The sequence below is a fragment of the Cervus canadensis genome, chromosome 3, assembly GCF_019320065.1.
Source record: "Cervus canadensis isolate Bull #8, Minnesota chromosome 3, ASM1932006v1, whole genome shotgun sequence".
Lineage (NCBI taxonomy): Eukaryota > Metazoa > Chordata > Mammalia > Artiodactyla > Cervidae > Cervus > Cervus canadensis.
In genome coordinates, this window is record NC_057388.1 from 39322 (window position 1) to 55847 (window position 16526).

A 16526-nucleotide genomic window follows, 5' to 3' on the forward strand; every position below is an offset into this window, starting at 1 on the left:
TGCAGGTAGATTTTTCCCAGTGGAAACGGTGGCTGGAGAGGAAGCCCCAGACTCCTCCAGCCCGTGCTCTTCAGCCTCAGACCTACCTCACTGGGAGCAAGACTGCCCCGCCCAGCTAGCCTGAGCTGCAGTGCCGCCCTCCGCCGCCTGGAGGCAGCATGACCTACAGAGCGGTGTCAGCTGCTATCCCCACGCCCCTCTTGGCGGTGGCGGGCGGAGGCCTGCCGGCAGAGGCCGGCTCGCGGAGCCCTCGCTGATTGGCCGCGGTGCGGCTGTTGCCATGTTGGCAGAAGTGGCTTCTCTCTGCCGGGGTAACTGGCTCTGGCTGCGGCTGCCCGGTCTGTACGCATAGGGTCTTCCTTATTCCCCTCACCCGCGGTTGGCGCTGAGAGGCGGCGTCCGGCGGGATGGAGAAAAGTAGGATGAACCTGCCCAAGGGGCCGGACACGCTGTGCTTCGACAAGGACGAGTTCATGAAGGTGTGTCCGGGGGACTGTGCTCCCCGAGCCGAGGCGGGTGGCCTGTCTTCCTTTCCCTCTGGGGCCTCCTCGGGCTGCTGGGCCGCGCATGCCCCGGATCTGCCCCCTGCGGGACCTGGCTGCCTTCACAGTGAGTCTTTTGGCCTCAGGTGGGGCCGGGGCAGCCTGCTGTGAGAAGGCACTTCTGTGAAATGGTGCATAGTGACGAAAAGGCCTGAAGTTGTGGGCAAGTGGTTTTGAGCTAGGTTTTTAATAAAAGCTCCTGTTATTCCCGAGCCCATTCCCATGCAGTGCAGTCGGAATTGCCAGATCCTGGGCAGACAGAAGTTTGTCGATCGCCGCCTTGCACCTAGAAGCTCAGTACGAATGTATTGACCAAACCTCTGGACCCACGTCTCTACCCAGGGATTAGGTGGGTGGAAAAGGCACTCAATCGAAAGTTCGTCCTTAACGTTCGCCTAAAGTTTCTGAATGGGATATTTAAAAGATTAGAATCTTATTACTGATTTTGTTGCAATACAACAAAGCAAACCATTGTGCTTCTCTAAAGTTACTCTACTTTTTATAAGGTGAACTTGAGGTTGGTCTGAAGGTAGAGAGTTGAAATATGATGGATATTAAAGGTTTATCCGGCACAGCCTTGAAAGTGTCCAAGATCTGAATCGGAGCTGGGAGGAACTTTGCATATTCTTTTGGGGGTAATGCTCTGGAACTGTACATACACCATCAAGAAATACAGTGATGCTTTATTTCTAAGGATTGGGGTTTTTGATACCACTTAGTGGCTGCTTTCAGTGTTAAAAAGTTAAATCTTTTGGCTCAGTAGACACTTAAACTTTTGAGCAACTGAATTTAAGTCTTACTTTTTTTTTTTTTTTTTATGACTTCAAGTCTTAGTATGTCTTTTGCTTTTTAGCTTCATTAGTTTATCTTTTTGATGCTTGCATTTCAGTTCACAGTCTCTGGTTTTAAACAGTATTTACATCTGTTCTTTTTTATTGCTGAGTAGTATGTACCACATGGACTTGAACTTGGGAAAATTTGGGGAGGTGGTGAGGACCGGGGAAGCTGGGTGTGCTGCAGTCCACGGGGTCGCAAAGAGTCGGACATGACTTGGGGCCTGAACAACACCACATCTTCTTTATCCATTCCTGTGAACTTTTAGATTGTTTCCATGTCTTGGCCATTGCAAATAGTACTGCAGTGAATACTAGGGTGCTTGCATCTTTTCACAGGATGATTTTCTTCTGATATATGCCCAGGAGTGGGGCTGCTGAATGATATGGTAGTTCTATATTTAGTTTTTAAAGGAACTTCCATATTGCTCATCAAAAAGAGCCAAATAATGCCATTTGCAGCTACATGGATGGACCTGAAGATTATCATACTAAGTGAAGTAAGTCAGATAGAGAAAGACAAATATATCATTCACATGTGGACTCTAATAAAAATGATACATGCATGCGTGTATGCTCAGTCTTAAGCAACTCTTTGAAACCTCATGGACTGTATCCTGCCAGGCTCCTCTGTCCATGGGATTCTCCAGGAAAGAATCCTGGAGTAGTTTGCCATTTCCTTATCCAGGGGATATTCTTAACCTAGGGGTGAAACTCACATCTCCCATGTTTCTTTGCCTTGGCGGGTAGGTTGTTTACCACAGAGCCACCTGGGAAGCCTGAAAAGTGATAACAGATGAACTTATTTACAAAACAGACTCACAGATCTCAAAATTAAATTTATGGTTCAATTGATTAGCCGTGTCTGACTCTTTGCAACCCCATGGACTGCAGCATGCCAGGCCTCCCTGTCCCATCGCCAACTCCCAGAGTTTACTCAAACTCATGTCCATTGAGTTGGTGATGCCATCCAACCATCTCATCCTTTGTTGTCCCCTTCTCCTCCCACCTGCAATCTTTCCCAGCATCAGGGTGTTTTCCAATGAGTTAGTTCTTTGCATCAGGTGGTCAGAGTATTGGAGTTTCAGATTCAGCATCAGTCCTTCCAGTGAATATTCAGGACCAGTCTCCTTTAGGATGGACTGGTTGGATCTCCTTGCAGTTCAAGGGACTCTCTAGAGTCTTCTCCAACACCACAGTTCAAAAGCATCAATTCTTCGGTGCTCAGCTTTACTTATGGTCCAGCTCTCACGTCCGTACATGACTACTGGAGAAACCACAGCCTTGACTAGCCGGACCTGTATGGTTACAGAAGGGGAGGCATGGGGAGAGGTGATAAGTTAGGAGACTGGGATTAACGTATACACACTACCGTATGTAAAGCAGATCAGCAGAGGTTCACTGTGCAGCACAGGGAGCTCTGCCCAGCACTTTAGTGACCCACGTGGGAGAGGAGCCCAGAGCAGAGTGGGTCCACGTGTGCACACAGACGAGCTGCTCTGCAGCACGCCTGGGACTGGCACAGCAGTGCATGCCAGCTGTGGTAAAAAAGTTAAGTGATGCAGTTTAAGAAAAAAGCAGTTACATCTGGATCTTCTCCAGTGTGGCCATGTCATTTTTATCATGCAGGCCATCTAGACCCAGGAGTAATGTACTCTTGTCCTTGTACAGTGATGTTTCTGCTAAACCTCTGTAATGAAGGGCGTCATTTGAAAGGGAGTACCACGTGAGCTTGCCGATCCAGAAACGCTTTGTTCCATCCGCTGGCTGAGAACTGTCCTGGAGCAAGGGTAGGAAGAAAGAGCGTGATGAGGCGAGGTGTGCTGAAAGAAGCCAAGGCACAAGCAGAGATGAGGGGCTTTGTTCTGTTTGGGAATCTCAGAATACAGAGAGCTTAGCCTGACCAACTTTGCCTTATTCAAGGCTTCCTTCAGGCTCAGCACCAGCATTCTTTCTGACTTGCTAGCCCCACCATGTTTCTTGCCCTGAACTGATAGAAAGCCTTTGGGAAGAGAGGCTTCAGAAAGTAGAAACCTCAAAATAAGTTCTAAAGTAGAACTTGATGAAGGGGAGAGCAAACTGGGGAGGTGGCTGAAATGGCAGCAGTTTCATATTCTTTCATGCCTCCTAAGCCTCTGAATGTGCTCTGTAATTTGTAGTGCTAATAAATGTGACCACTTCACATGTAAAAGCAAAATACATGGGACAGCCACCCTGTGTTAAATGTTGATTTTCTAAGTGAGACTTGGAGATAAAGGTTACTTGCAATGTATGTTTCCTTCAGAGAGACATTTTAAAAGTTTTGGTCACATGGCAGAAATGATAGGTAGAGAGTTTGCCTTTGGGGTTATATTTCTTAAGTCTGTCTGATTCAATGCATATTGTAATTTGTGCCTGTGAGAAAGTTAGAGAGTGTCCAATTTGCATTAGGAGAGTGAAGGTTACTCAAAAAATCCAGTCATTGGGAAATTTGTTTCCAGTCAAAGGAAACTGTGTCACACACATGATGAGGCCCTGTTAGGAAAATGGTAGCAATCATTTATTTAATAAACAGGCACTCGTTGATCACCTTGGAGAAGGAAATGGCAACCCACTCCAGTATTCTTGCCTGCAGAATCCCATGGACTGAGAAGTCTGGTGGGCTACAGTCCATGGGGTTGCAGAGAGTTGGACATGGCTGAGTGTCTATCACTTCACTTCACTGATCACCTGCTTTGTGTCCACCAGCAGTCTAGACTGGATAGTACAAGGTAGATAAGATTTAGGCTTTTGAGTATGGTCACAGAAAGATCACAGTGTGTGCTGAGAAACTGGACTTAGTCCAGAGAGGCTGGGAGGATGACCAGAATTGAGACTAGAAAAGTAGAAAGACAGCTGGGTGGGACTGCAAGTTGTTCTCGTGTGCACTGAGGGGTTTGCGCTTGATGAGTTACAGTCAGGTGGAAAGCAGGAAATGACGTCGTCATGTCTGTTGCATTGAACCCGTGTTAGAGGATGCTGGGCCACTGGTTACTTAGGTTAATATGGGGTTCTGTTTCAAGGGTAAATTAGGTTGGATTTGAACTGATGAGCTAATATTTTTATTTGGGCCATTCTTGCCCATGTATTTCAGTCCTAACTCAATGTCATAGTGGTATCTCAGACTTTTAGGAAGTTATTTAATAAATGCTTAAGAAACAACCAACTACCTTTCTGAACCTAGAGAAAAAAGGCGACTTAAAATGCTTCAGTGGTCCTTGTAAGATCTAATGAGAAATACAGAGCAGAGGACAGATTTGTGAAGGATGTAGGTGATCAGAAGACAAGATGGTAGTAGAGGTACCATCACTTGGGGACCTCTGTCACTTGGTAGTAGAGGTGGTGATGACATCATATCAATAGTTTTGTCAGCTTAAAAAATACAAAAATCCTTAGCGAGGATTGATGGCCAACTAATCCATGAAATAGGACATGAGATACTAGTAGTATGGGAGAGAAGAGGCTGCTAACAAAGATAACTTAGACCAATTCACCTAGGGGTGCTGTTGAAATCTGTCCTTCTATCTCAGCATATGACTTCTCTTTTATAGAAAAACTAGTGCCCTCAGATGGGAACTTCTTCATCTTGACTGATGACAGCTCCATTCTTGTATATGTACCCATCCCCTTTCTCCACCTCGCCTGTTTGGAAAAGGGGTTTTCCTTCCTGAGGTTGGTCCTTCCTACCCCACTCCTCCCTGTGCTTGCAGCCCAGAACCCCTGGTACTCTCCCCACCCTCTGATTCCCCTCTCCTCTGACCTCATCCCCAGTGGCTTTCAAACACGCTCCTGCTTTGGTCTCTTCCTCTTGACCCTCCTGCCTCTAGTCATTTTCATATCATTCTCTTCCACATCCCAGCCAAACTCTTGAGTTGTTTTTACTTTCTTATTTGCTGATTGGCTATTTGTATATCTTCTTTGGAGAAATGTCTATTCAGATCTTTTGCTAATTTTTTATTTGGTTGATTTGTCTTTTAACTCTTGAGTTGTAAGAGTTTTTATACTCTGGATGTTAGACCCTTGTCAGATACATGATTTGCAAATATTTTCTTCCATTCACTGGGTTGTCTTCTCACTTTGTAAATAATGTGTTTTAACACACAAGTTTTAATTTTGATTGAGTTCAGTTTATCTGTTATCTTGATGCTTTTTGTGTCAATGACTGTCTAATTCAAGGGCACACAGATTTTCACCTGTTTTCTTCTTAGAGTTTGATTGTTTTAGCTCTTCTATTTGTCTTTTAATCTATCTTGAGTTAAATTTCTGTGTATAGTGTGAGGTTGGTATCTAAATTCATTCTCTTCCATGTGGATATTTTCTAGATAATAATATCAATTGCTGGATGTTTAGTAACTCTACAGTGTAAAGCGAAACCCTCTGGGAAGTGAAATGTGGCAGTTATAACATGCCACTGTGAGTCTGAAGTCGTTTGCTGTCAGAGCAAAAGCTCTGATATTCACAAGTGTTCTCAGTCATTTTCTCTTGTGTGGGACATTTGTTTATCAAAGAACAAATATATAAATGGCAAACTGAGCACTAATATTGCCTGATAGCATTTGTTAGAGCTCAAGTTATATGATTTAGAATGCCATTATGAAGTTCAGCTCTGAACTTCATCCACTTGAAGTTCATACTTTCAAAGTAACAAGCCAAGTGCTCTGCATAGTCATACGGCTGGTCAGTACCAAGGCCAAGATGCCAGGCTGAGTCCTGCCCCCACATTCTTTCTGTGATTGTTGTGTAACTGTGAGTCTAAGGTGTTATCTTAGGTAGTCTCAAGAAGTAAAAGAAACAGATGGCTTTTCACTAGCTGGTTGTGAAATTATAGTTTGGTAAGAAATCTCTTCTCTGACAGTATTATAGCAGGTATTTGGGTGATTAATTAAGAAAGTCAGTTTTTATGAGTACTCTTACGGAATGGTGCATGTTGTCCTTAACATATGTGTACATTTGTTCTACATTGATGTGGCTCGAAACTCTTTTCTCTGAAAATCTGTCTGTGAATTCAATTTTTTTGTTGTTGTTGTTGTACTTTAAGTTGAATGAGAACCCCAAGGCATTTGCAGAGAATCTGGTATAGAATCCTTCAAGATTTGTATGATCCTCCTTCCCACAGCACTACCTGGTTCATGGTCATCTCATATATTTAATATAATTCAGCAAAATCTGTCATATCAGTTTCTCAGTATCAGGTCTTTGCAAAGCATCTGCCTTAGTTTTCATGAAAACGGTTATCACTGTGTACTTATATTTTGTTGGTTTATACAATGTTTAATAAAATTATGTAATTTTGGTGACAAATATAAGTGGCCTTAACAAGTTTGGGAATCATCGTACCTGATACTTGATAACTAAATAGCTCAGTTAGTACTGAAGTCATAAGTAGACAGTAATTTGCTGTCTGTATGCCTGTGTGCCTACCAGGGGTGTCAGCATGTTATAAAGGGAAACAGGGCATAATGATTCTGTGAACAATGCTTGGAAGTTGGTTTTGAAAGATTTTGAACATCTGTTCAGTTGAATACTCAACATCCATATAAAATGTCAATACTAATTAATATGTATTATGAAAAGACATTGAAGCTATATGTAAAAGGAGAAAAATAGCTTAGAAAAGATTTATTAAGATTCTGTGTGTGTGTGTGTGTGAACATAGAAAAAGTGTGTATGTGTTTGTGCATGTGTGTGTGAACATAGAAAAAGGTCAAGGGTTTCATGCAAGGAGGATCCTACAATACTTACCTCCTCCCGTGGACACATGAAATCAGTAGCTACTCATGGAAGAGTTTCCTCCTCTGAGCAACTCCTGCACATCTGGCCAACAACACACATCAAAGTGGATAGGAGAGGCTGAGACATGGTCTCACCCTCCAGCTCACTCCCAGCATGGTGACCCACAATTGGAAGGAAGCTACCATCCCCAGCTGCTCCCTGAGAAGTGAAGGATCTGAACCCTAAACTTGGCACCCCTCCTTTAAAGACTTGCACCTGGGAGATGAGCCCCCAAACATCTACCTTTGAAAGTCAGTGGAACTGGCATCTGCGAGACCCACCAGGCTCATGATGTGAGAAACAGCTTTTGAAGGGTAGCATGAACTTGGTCACCCTCCTGGGGCCTGGCACAGGGACAGAGGCTGAAAAGGGCCCCGACTTTCTGTGAAAGAGGCTTGTTTATCTTAAAGCATCAGCCTGAGGGGCCGGCCTCTCATTTAACATTCTCTGGGGACTTGGAGGCTGGCAGGAGCCGTCTTTGCCCTCTCTGCCTCAGTCCAGCTGGACAGTATCTCCTAGAAAGGAACTTGGGTACTTGTCTGGTGCCCCGATGTTTGCAGTTTCTGCCCAGAGACAACTCTAGGTCACCTGGCTTTGGTGGCCAGTGAGGCTTACACCTGTAGGTCCCCAGTGTTCACTGCAGTATTACTTGCAATAGTCAAGACATGGAAGCAGGCTTAGTATCCATCGATAGATGAATAGATAAAGAAACCATGGTATACACACACCACACACACACAGGGGAATATTATTCAGCCATGAAAAGGAACTAAATCTGGACTCCCCTGGTGGTACTGAAAAGGAAAAGTTAAAATTTGACATAACCTCCTGCTTGTCCTGCCTGTGTAACTCAGCTTGCTCCTTGCAAAGTCCGGATCGGGTAGGTCATGCAGTCTCAGAAAGTGGGGATTTAAGATACGAGGAACTGGAGCTTATCTCACCACCCTTGTCCTGCTCTTTGCAATTCCCCAGCCCCTGTAAACCTGCTTAATCATGCCTTTCTGTATAAAGGTCAGGCATTCCCCTCCCCATCTTGACTGCTGTTCCTGTGCACACGAAACTGCTTCGTTTAAACCAGCCTATTAGCAGCTAGTGTTGCCCACTATAGCCTGTCTGTGAAAACTCTGTAACCCCTCTGTTTGGGGCTCAGAGCTTAGAGTGTTAACTGCTCTGGGCCCGCTGGCGTAGTAAACATGAGTTCTCCAACTCTCCAAGTGTGGTGCTTGGTTTCTCGAGTACTGGTTTCTACAACAGTACAGTGGCTCAGAATCTGCTTGCCAATTCAGAGGACACAGATTTGATCCCTGGTCCGGGCAGATTCAACGTGCCACAGAGCAGATAAGCCTCTGAGCCACAGCTACTCTGCCTGTGCTCTAGAGTCCGTAGCCCACAACAAGAGAAACCACCACATTGAGAAGTCTGCAAACCGCAACACAGAGTAGCCCCTGCTTGCCACAGCTAGAGAAAGCCCGCATGCAGCACTGAAGATGCAGCACAACCAAGAATAATAAATAAAAATATTTTCAAAAAAGAAAGCTTGCCATTTGTGGCAACGTGGATGGACCTTGAGGGCATTAATGCTACATGACATAAAGTTAGAGGAAGATGATCACGATCTCACTTTTATGTGAAATCTATAAAACAAAACAAAAATTAACTCAGAGGTACTGAGAACAGATTGGTGGTTGCCAGAGCAGGGGGTGGGGAATGGATGGAATGGGCGAAGGGGTCAAATGGTACAGACTTCTAGTTAATCAGTTAAATAAGTCATGGGGATGTGATGTATAGCATGGTGACTATAGTTAATAATACTGTACTGTATATTTGAAAGTTTAAGAGAGTAAATCTTAAAATTTATCATAGCAAGAAAAGGAAATTTGTAACTGTGTGATGGATGTTACCTCATCCATCCTCACAGTGAAAATATTTGGGAAAAAAATTCCAGAAAGTTTCAAAACACAAAATTTGAATTTGCTGCGATGAGTAGTTGGCAACTCTTTACATAGTATTTTCGATAATCTATATAACATTTACATTTTATTAGGTATTATGTAATCTGGAGATGATTTAAAGTGTATGTAAATACTGTGCCATTTTATTTTAGAGACTAGGACATACCTCGATTTTGGTGTCTTTGGGGGTCCTGAAAACAGGCCCCCATGGATGCTGAGGGATGGCTTTATTTACAGGCTGAAATTGTCACAGTGAATATTTGTTACTTTTAAAACTTAAGGGAAAAGGAACTACTTCTGTTCTGAGAAGAGCCTATTGAATGTGTGTAGTTAAAAACAAATGAAATCCCTTTTGGGACTTAGGCAGCAGGAGAGAATGCTCTTGGTCAGGGGTCTCCCTCTTGGCACCTTGCCAGTATGCAAGCACCTTTCTGTCCTGTGTGTTTTAAAGTGCTTTATCCTGACAGCAGTTAACCTTTCAAATGAATAGAATGGTGTTTCTCTGTTGTTCTCTCTCCTTTTATTTGTATGTGTAAAATGTGATATTGTTGCAATAATTCTTTTTTTCTGGTTTTATTTTCAGGAAGACTTTTATGTCGATCACTTTATGTCTGACTGTCAGAAGCGAGTGCAGCTGGAAGCACTTAGAGATGACCTGGAGCTCTACTATAAGCTGCTTAAAACAGCCATGGTTGAGCTCATCAACAAGGACTACGCAGACTTTGTCAACCTGTCAACAAACCTGGTAAACTTGAAATCCACAGTTCCTACCTGTCAGTGTATTTACACATGTACTGCACACTTTTTTTCTCACTCATATTTATTCTTAACAGCTCTGAGTCTTTTAAGAAACCTTTTAGTTATTTTTTTCCCCAGAAACTTGAAGGGATTGCTAATCTTGATTAATAAAGGAACTAAACTTTCTTGATACACATGTTTTGTGCACAGTTTAGTTTGATTATGTTTTGAATGACTTACTAAGAAGTGGTGAAAAGTAAAGGATAGCAATGCCAAGAGTGTTTGCTTTTGTTAGTTGCTAATTGATTCCCATGAAATCTCACCAGTTTAGACTAATTTCCGAGAGCAGATATCGACTCTTCTTAAGGAAATGTTTCATTTAATTTCAGGTACATGTGCTAGCCAAAGATAGGTTGAGAAAACATTGGCCAATATTGGGCATTAAGAAGCCTATTTTTATACATTTTATACAAATGTAGAATTGTTTTATAAGAAGCATATCAATTACCTGGAAAAATTGTTTAGAAACACTTGAGTTTTCATACTTGCGAAAGTCTTGTTCATATTTTGTTTTTAAGTCTGTTTGTCAAAAGAGGAATGGAAAATAGCCATCTCTATGGGAATTTCAAGAAGCATTGAGAATAATGAGCCATATTTGCTTTTGGGAAATACACCACTAAGATAAATGTTCCAGTAGGATTAGAGACCCTGAAAATTTTATTTCCATCCTATTTAATTTGGATTTTTCTGAAGGGTTGTAATAACGCTTAGGAGAGATGTAGTCCATCAGACTTTCATATCAGCTGGTTGAATATCATAAACAACAGAGATAGCTATTTTTCCTATTAGTTTTTTAAGTCATTTAAAATTTCATCCCAAAGGCAAATTGTGCATAGGAATTTTTTATTTATTATGACTTTCCTCATTTTTATAGTGCTTATATATCAACAGGTTTTTCACATTCAAGGAGCAATATTTATGGCCAAATAACATTTTTGTTACATAGTTTAGTAGCATGTAATTGTACAGAAAGAATAACCTAAGTCTAATACTGCTTTGATCATTAAGCACAGGCTTCACTGTTAATCCTGGCCCTGATGTGTCTGTGCCAACATGATTTTGCCTTTAGGTTGGTATGGACAAGGCCCTCAGTCAGCTTTCTGCGCCTTTGGGACAGTTAGGAGAAGAGGTTCTGGTACGTCCCCAAATAACAGTCAACAAGCTACCGTAAAGCAAATTACACTAGTTTGCCTTCTCCAAGAATTCTTTTATTAATCTGTTAGATTGTTGTGATTGTTGTGGTTGGTGTTTTTTAATGTTCCATGATTATAGTATAATACTTTCAAAATGCAAATGATTTGCATGTGATAGTACAACCTAAGAAACATATTTGGTTTGAAGATGGCGAATCCTCAAGAGTAGAGTAGACGCTTTTAAATGTCAGGGAGGAGGAGAGTGTATTTCAAAAATTAAATTTGTTAATACCACCTCACCCATGTATAAGTGGTCTCCAGCTTAGAACTGGCTTACTTATATTTTAAAATTTGTCATTTTACAAGTATTTTCCCAGACAATATTTTATATGTAGTTAGATTCGTGGACCAGTTTATACCAGCCATTTAACCCCTGATGTAACTGAAGGATAATATAAATGTCATGTAATACCTAGTTTCTCTGAGAAAATCTCTCCCTTGGGAGTGGAACTGTCTGCCCCTAAGCCATGAGAACAGGGACTTCATCTGGGTGAACAGTGGAGAGGGAGTTTTGGTATCACCTCCAACAGAAAACTGCCGCCCTGTCCTCCCGTCACCCTCTAGGCTGTGCTAGGCACCTCGCCCTCCATCCTCCCTTCGTTGTGAAGCACTGCACCGTCACTTCCTGTGTGTGTCAGCACTGGGCCACGCCAGACCACGTGGCCTTATGCTCCTTGCCTCGAGACAGTACCTGGCACATGCAGGGTTCTCAGTAGATAATGTAATAAAGGTTCTGCTTGGATAAAACTGTAGGAAATGCAGGACAATGGGAATGTCAGGGCTGAGAAGTCCCGAGGAGAGTAGGCAAGAAAAAATTTGTAAAAGAGGTTTAGTTGTGAGCTGTGCCTTGAACTAGCAGACTGTTTGAAAGTTCGTGTCTTGTTTGAATTTCACAAAGCTTATTAAAGTGCCTTTTGTTGGAATGGAATAGAAAGAAGTTTTTGGTCTGCTGCTGGATTCCACACCAGCCTCTGCGTGGCCTTCCTGCCTCCTTTTCAGGACTCCTCTTCTCCCAACCTGTAGCCATGACATTTCCCGAACCCCGTCCTTTGTTAACCTTCCACTCTTCTCTCTCAACTCTCTCCACTCTGCCCACCTGTGCTTGAACTTCCTCGACTGCCCTCATGCCTTCAGGCTCTTGTCCTACACTGCCAGCGGCCAGCACCACCTACCGTCCCTTACTCTGCAGCTGTCTTTATCACCACCCTTCTTCTCATCAACCAAGACCTCACCTGCCTTTTTAATCTCAACTCAAGAAGCTTCTCCGAGATTCTAAGATCATTGAGGGATAAGACTGTTTCTGTCTAATTCATCATTGTATCCTATCCTCATTGGCTGATGGTTAGTAGACATTTCATGTTTATGGAATGAATTAATTCACTTTTCTATAAAATTTTTGTGATTTGTCTGGTGGTGGTGCTTTAGTCGCTAAGTCATTTCTGACTCTTGCAACCCCATGGACTGTAGCCCGCCAGGCTCCTCTGTCCATGGGATTCTCCAGGCAAGAGCACTGGAGCGGGTTGCCATGTCTAGTTTATTCTCATCATTTCTTTTACCTTTGCTTTGGCCTGACTCTTCATATTTTGTTTCATTTATTAGCTTCTGGACATGTTTCTCCACCTATGAGCTGCCTTTTCCTGGCCATTCTTTTCCTTACTCCTCGATTCGTAACATCCTTAGAACAACATGGCATCATGAAGTACCAGTGCTTAAGGATTGTTTAGTTCCTGATAGAATCTAGTCTAAAATTCTCCTAAATCTCCCCCACCCCTGTTTATTTCTACTTCTCTCCAAAATGAAGGCTGCCGTGCACCCGGGTGCACCCTCCAACCCTGAGAGCGCCCTGTCAGTTGCACCTTTCCACCCTCTGTCCTCTAGTGAAGGCTCTCCTCCACCGTCGGCCTCCACGGGCTCTCCAAGTCAGACTCGCATTCCATCCCCTGCACCAGATTTTCCTAGTGTTTGATTCAGATGGTTCTTTCTGTACTCTGAACACGTATGATGGTGATTGTATATGTATCGGGTTGGCCAGCAAGTTCCGCTGGTTTTTAAGTAAAAATAAAAGACACAGTTTTCATTTTCACCAAGAACTTTATTGAACAGTGTATTCACAGTTTTGTTCCACTGCCTTCTGCTGTTTTTTTCAGGCAGCTTCATAATTCCATCTTCCCAAAACTTTTTACATTTTTGAGCAAAGAACTGTTGCAGGTGTCTTTTATGGTCTTCCAGGGAATTGAAATTTTTCCATTAAGGGAATTTTGTAAAGACCAAAATAAGTGAAAATCTGAAGGTGCAATGTCTGGTGACTGTGGTGGGTGAATCAGAACTTCCCAGCCAAGCTGTAACAGGTTTTGCCTGGTCATCAAAGAAACGTGGTCTTGAGTTATCCTGATGCAAGATTATGCGTTTTCTCTTGACTAATTCCAGATGCTTTTCGTCTAGTGCTGCCTTCAGTTTGTCTAATTGGGAGCAGGTACTTATTAGAATTAGTCATTTGGTTTTCCAGAAGGAGCTCATTATAGAGAATCCCCTTCCAATCCCACCGTATACACAGCATCACTTGTGGATGAAGAGCAGCCTTACGTATGATTGTGGTGCTTCATTTTGCTTGCCCCACGAGCTCTTCCATTTCGCATAATTGCACAGTACCCACAGAGGATGAGATGGTTGGATGGCATCATCGACTCAATGGACATGAGTTTGAGCAAACTCTGGGAGATAGTGAAGGACAGGGAAGCCTGGCGTGCTGCAGTCCACGGGGACATCTGAGCAACTGAACAACAACAGCAATCCACTTTTCTCTCTCCTGTCACAATTTGCTTTAAAAATTAAACATTTTTGTTACGTTTAAGTAGAGAATTATCTGTGGAAATATGGTCAAGAAGGTTCTTTTTTCGCTTCACTTACGTGGAACCCAAACATCAAAACGATTCACATAACCAAGCTGGTGCAAATGGTGTTCACAGTCGATTTGGATATTTTGAGTATGTTGGCCATGTCCCGCATGGTGTAACATTGGAAGGGATTGTTCTCAGTTAAGGTCTCAGTTTGATTGCTATCAACTTCAACTGTTCTTTTCAACCGTGGCAAAATCTATCCAGTGAGAAGTCTCCAGCACAGAACTTTGCAAGCCATTTTGACACTTCAGTCAGTCACAGCAACTTCTCCATACACTGCACAAATCTTACTTTGCATTTCAGTTGTATTTTTACCTTTCTTGAAATAATGAAGCATAATACGCAGAAAATGTTGCTTTTTTTCTCCTTTAATATTAAAATGACTACACAAAAATTCAATAGTCTTGATTTTTTTTAATGAATACTGATACGAGAGTTGTCACAATACAGTGTTACAAAATTATTTCTAATGAAATTAAAGACAGCCAAGCACTACTAGAGCCATCTTATGGTAAAAAAGTTAACTAACTTTTTTGCCAACCCAATATTATTATTCATTTGGCCATTAATCCTCTATGATCTTGACTTTCTATGTCATTTTGCCCTCGAATCATGAGTACCCTCAACAGCAGTTGTATTTGATATTATGTGTTTTTGTCAATATCTACATAATACTGGCCCAGAGATAATTAAGTTACATGGAATTTAATGTACAAGTTTTGTAATGCCACCAAACAATTTCTGCAATACGTTTTCTTTATTCTTTTACAGAGTTTTCGGTCATCTGTCAGTGAAGGAATTCGGGCAGTAGGTGAACGAATGTCTAAATAAGAGGACATTAGGGAAAAAAAGGTGTCCTTGAGTGTCATACTGTTAAACACGGGCTTGTGGTAGCACCTCGGAGCTAACGGCACTTTCCTGGATGCGGTGTGATAGACTCCTCTTGGTGCCGCTGCAGAGAGGAGTGCGGGGTCTTCCTTTCTCTTTAGGCAGCAGCGTTCAGCCAGGCTCCTGAGGGGTTCAGCCAGAGCTGGAGCCCAGGTCTTCTCACTCCTTGGCTGATTAAAGTCCTATTAATAAGAAGGGTATGGTAAAGTAACTAATTGAAGAAAAAGACAAAGAATATTGCATATTCTTCTTGTGCTTTATTAATGATAGCATTAAAAATTTTAAATGTAGATTTCTTATGCTACATGCCAGCTCAGAGCCTCAGGTCTTCTCACCTTCTCAGCATGTGAAACTATTTTTTTCCTCCCAAAACTGTTTCTGTGCTTATAATGTCATGTTAACTATTTGAAATAAAGCAGAATTTTAGAGGTGCCCAAATGGACACAAAATTAACATTCCTCAATTTTTCCAGAATAAGAGACAGTAATAACTGGTATCAGTAAAGCATTTTACAGTTTAACAGGCATAAAACTAATTTCTCAGCACCCTTGTAAAGAAGATATTCAAATTTTAGTGATTCGGGAGCAAGTAGGCCTTCTAAGGCCAGCTCTTCCAGTGTTCTGCTGCAGGTGGAAAAACTAGTGTGTTGCTCTCTTATTCTGCCACATTGCTTCTTTAGTTTCCACTTCTTTACTGTACCTCTGCATGCACTACTTTCAATTTTTAGCAGTCTCATGTTTTGATTTTATTTTCTGACTTTAATGGATATAATATTACATTATCATATAATATTACATATCCATTATTGCATATATTGTAGTACTGTAATATATAATACATATGATATATATGTCCATTACTATTGGATATAAGGGGACTAGAATGTGAGACGATTATCAGCTTGTGTCCAGAGATTTCAAGAATGGAGTGCCTTTCTGAGAAAGGCTGTCAGCCTTGTGAGAGCAGGGACTCTTTGCCTGTTGTGTTCACTCATGTCCTCCCTGCCTGGGTCAGTGTCTGGAGCACAGTGGGTGCTCAGTAACTACTCACATATTTTATTTTGTCTTTTTTTAGAGTGATTTTTACTGGAGTCCAGTGCTTTACAGTGCTTTAGTCTCTGCTGCACAGCAGAGTGGACCTGTCACACACACACGTCCCCTCGTGTTTAGATTCCTTCCCATTCAGGTCACCCCAGAGCACTAGATAGAATTCCCGGTGCTATACTACTGTATAGTTCTGGGAACTGTTTGTTTAATGAGTGCTTTATATCTTTCTGTGCTTTTAAGGGTGGGTTTTTGTATAATGCCCGACTTCTTTGATAAGGTTGTATAATAATGGCTTTAATGAACTGATGCTTAAGCATATAATTGTGTCATATCCATGTCAATAGGATAAAGATGATCAGAAGCTACAGTTATAACACGAAAAAGGGTCATAAGAAAATAAATGTAATACCTATAGAGAGGTTCATTTAAGATAGGAAAAGAAATGAATGAAAGTGTGGGAAATGAGGAAACAAAAAGTCTAGTTTTCTCTTTTTTCAACTATAAACTTGCAGTAGAATATTGAAAAAGTGCTTCTTCTTGACACCTAAAATTAAGATTTGCATTCTTGGGAATTAAGTTTTATGTAG

General features: G+C 41.9%; 1 pseudogene; it reads left to right on the top strand.

Moving 5' to 3' along the window:
- Positions 1-283: 283 nt before the first annotated feature.
- Positions 284-16526, top strand: part of LOC122438043 — a 60489-nt pseudogene continuing 44246 nt past the window's right edge.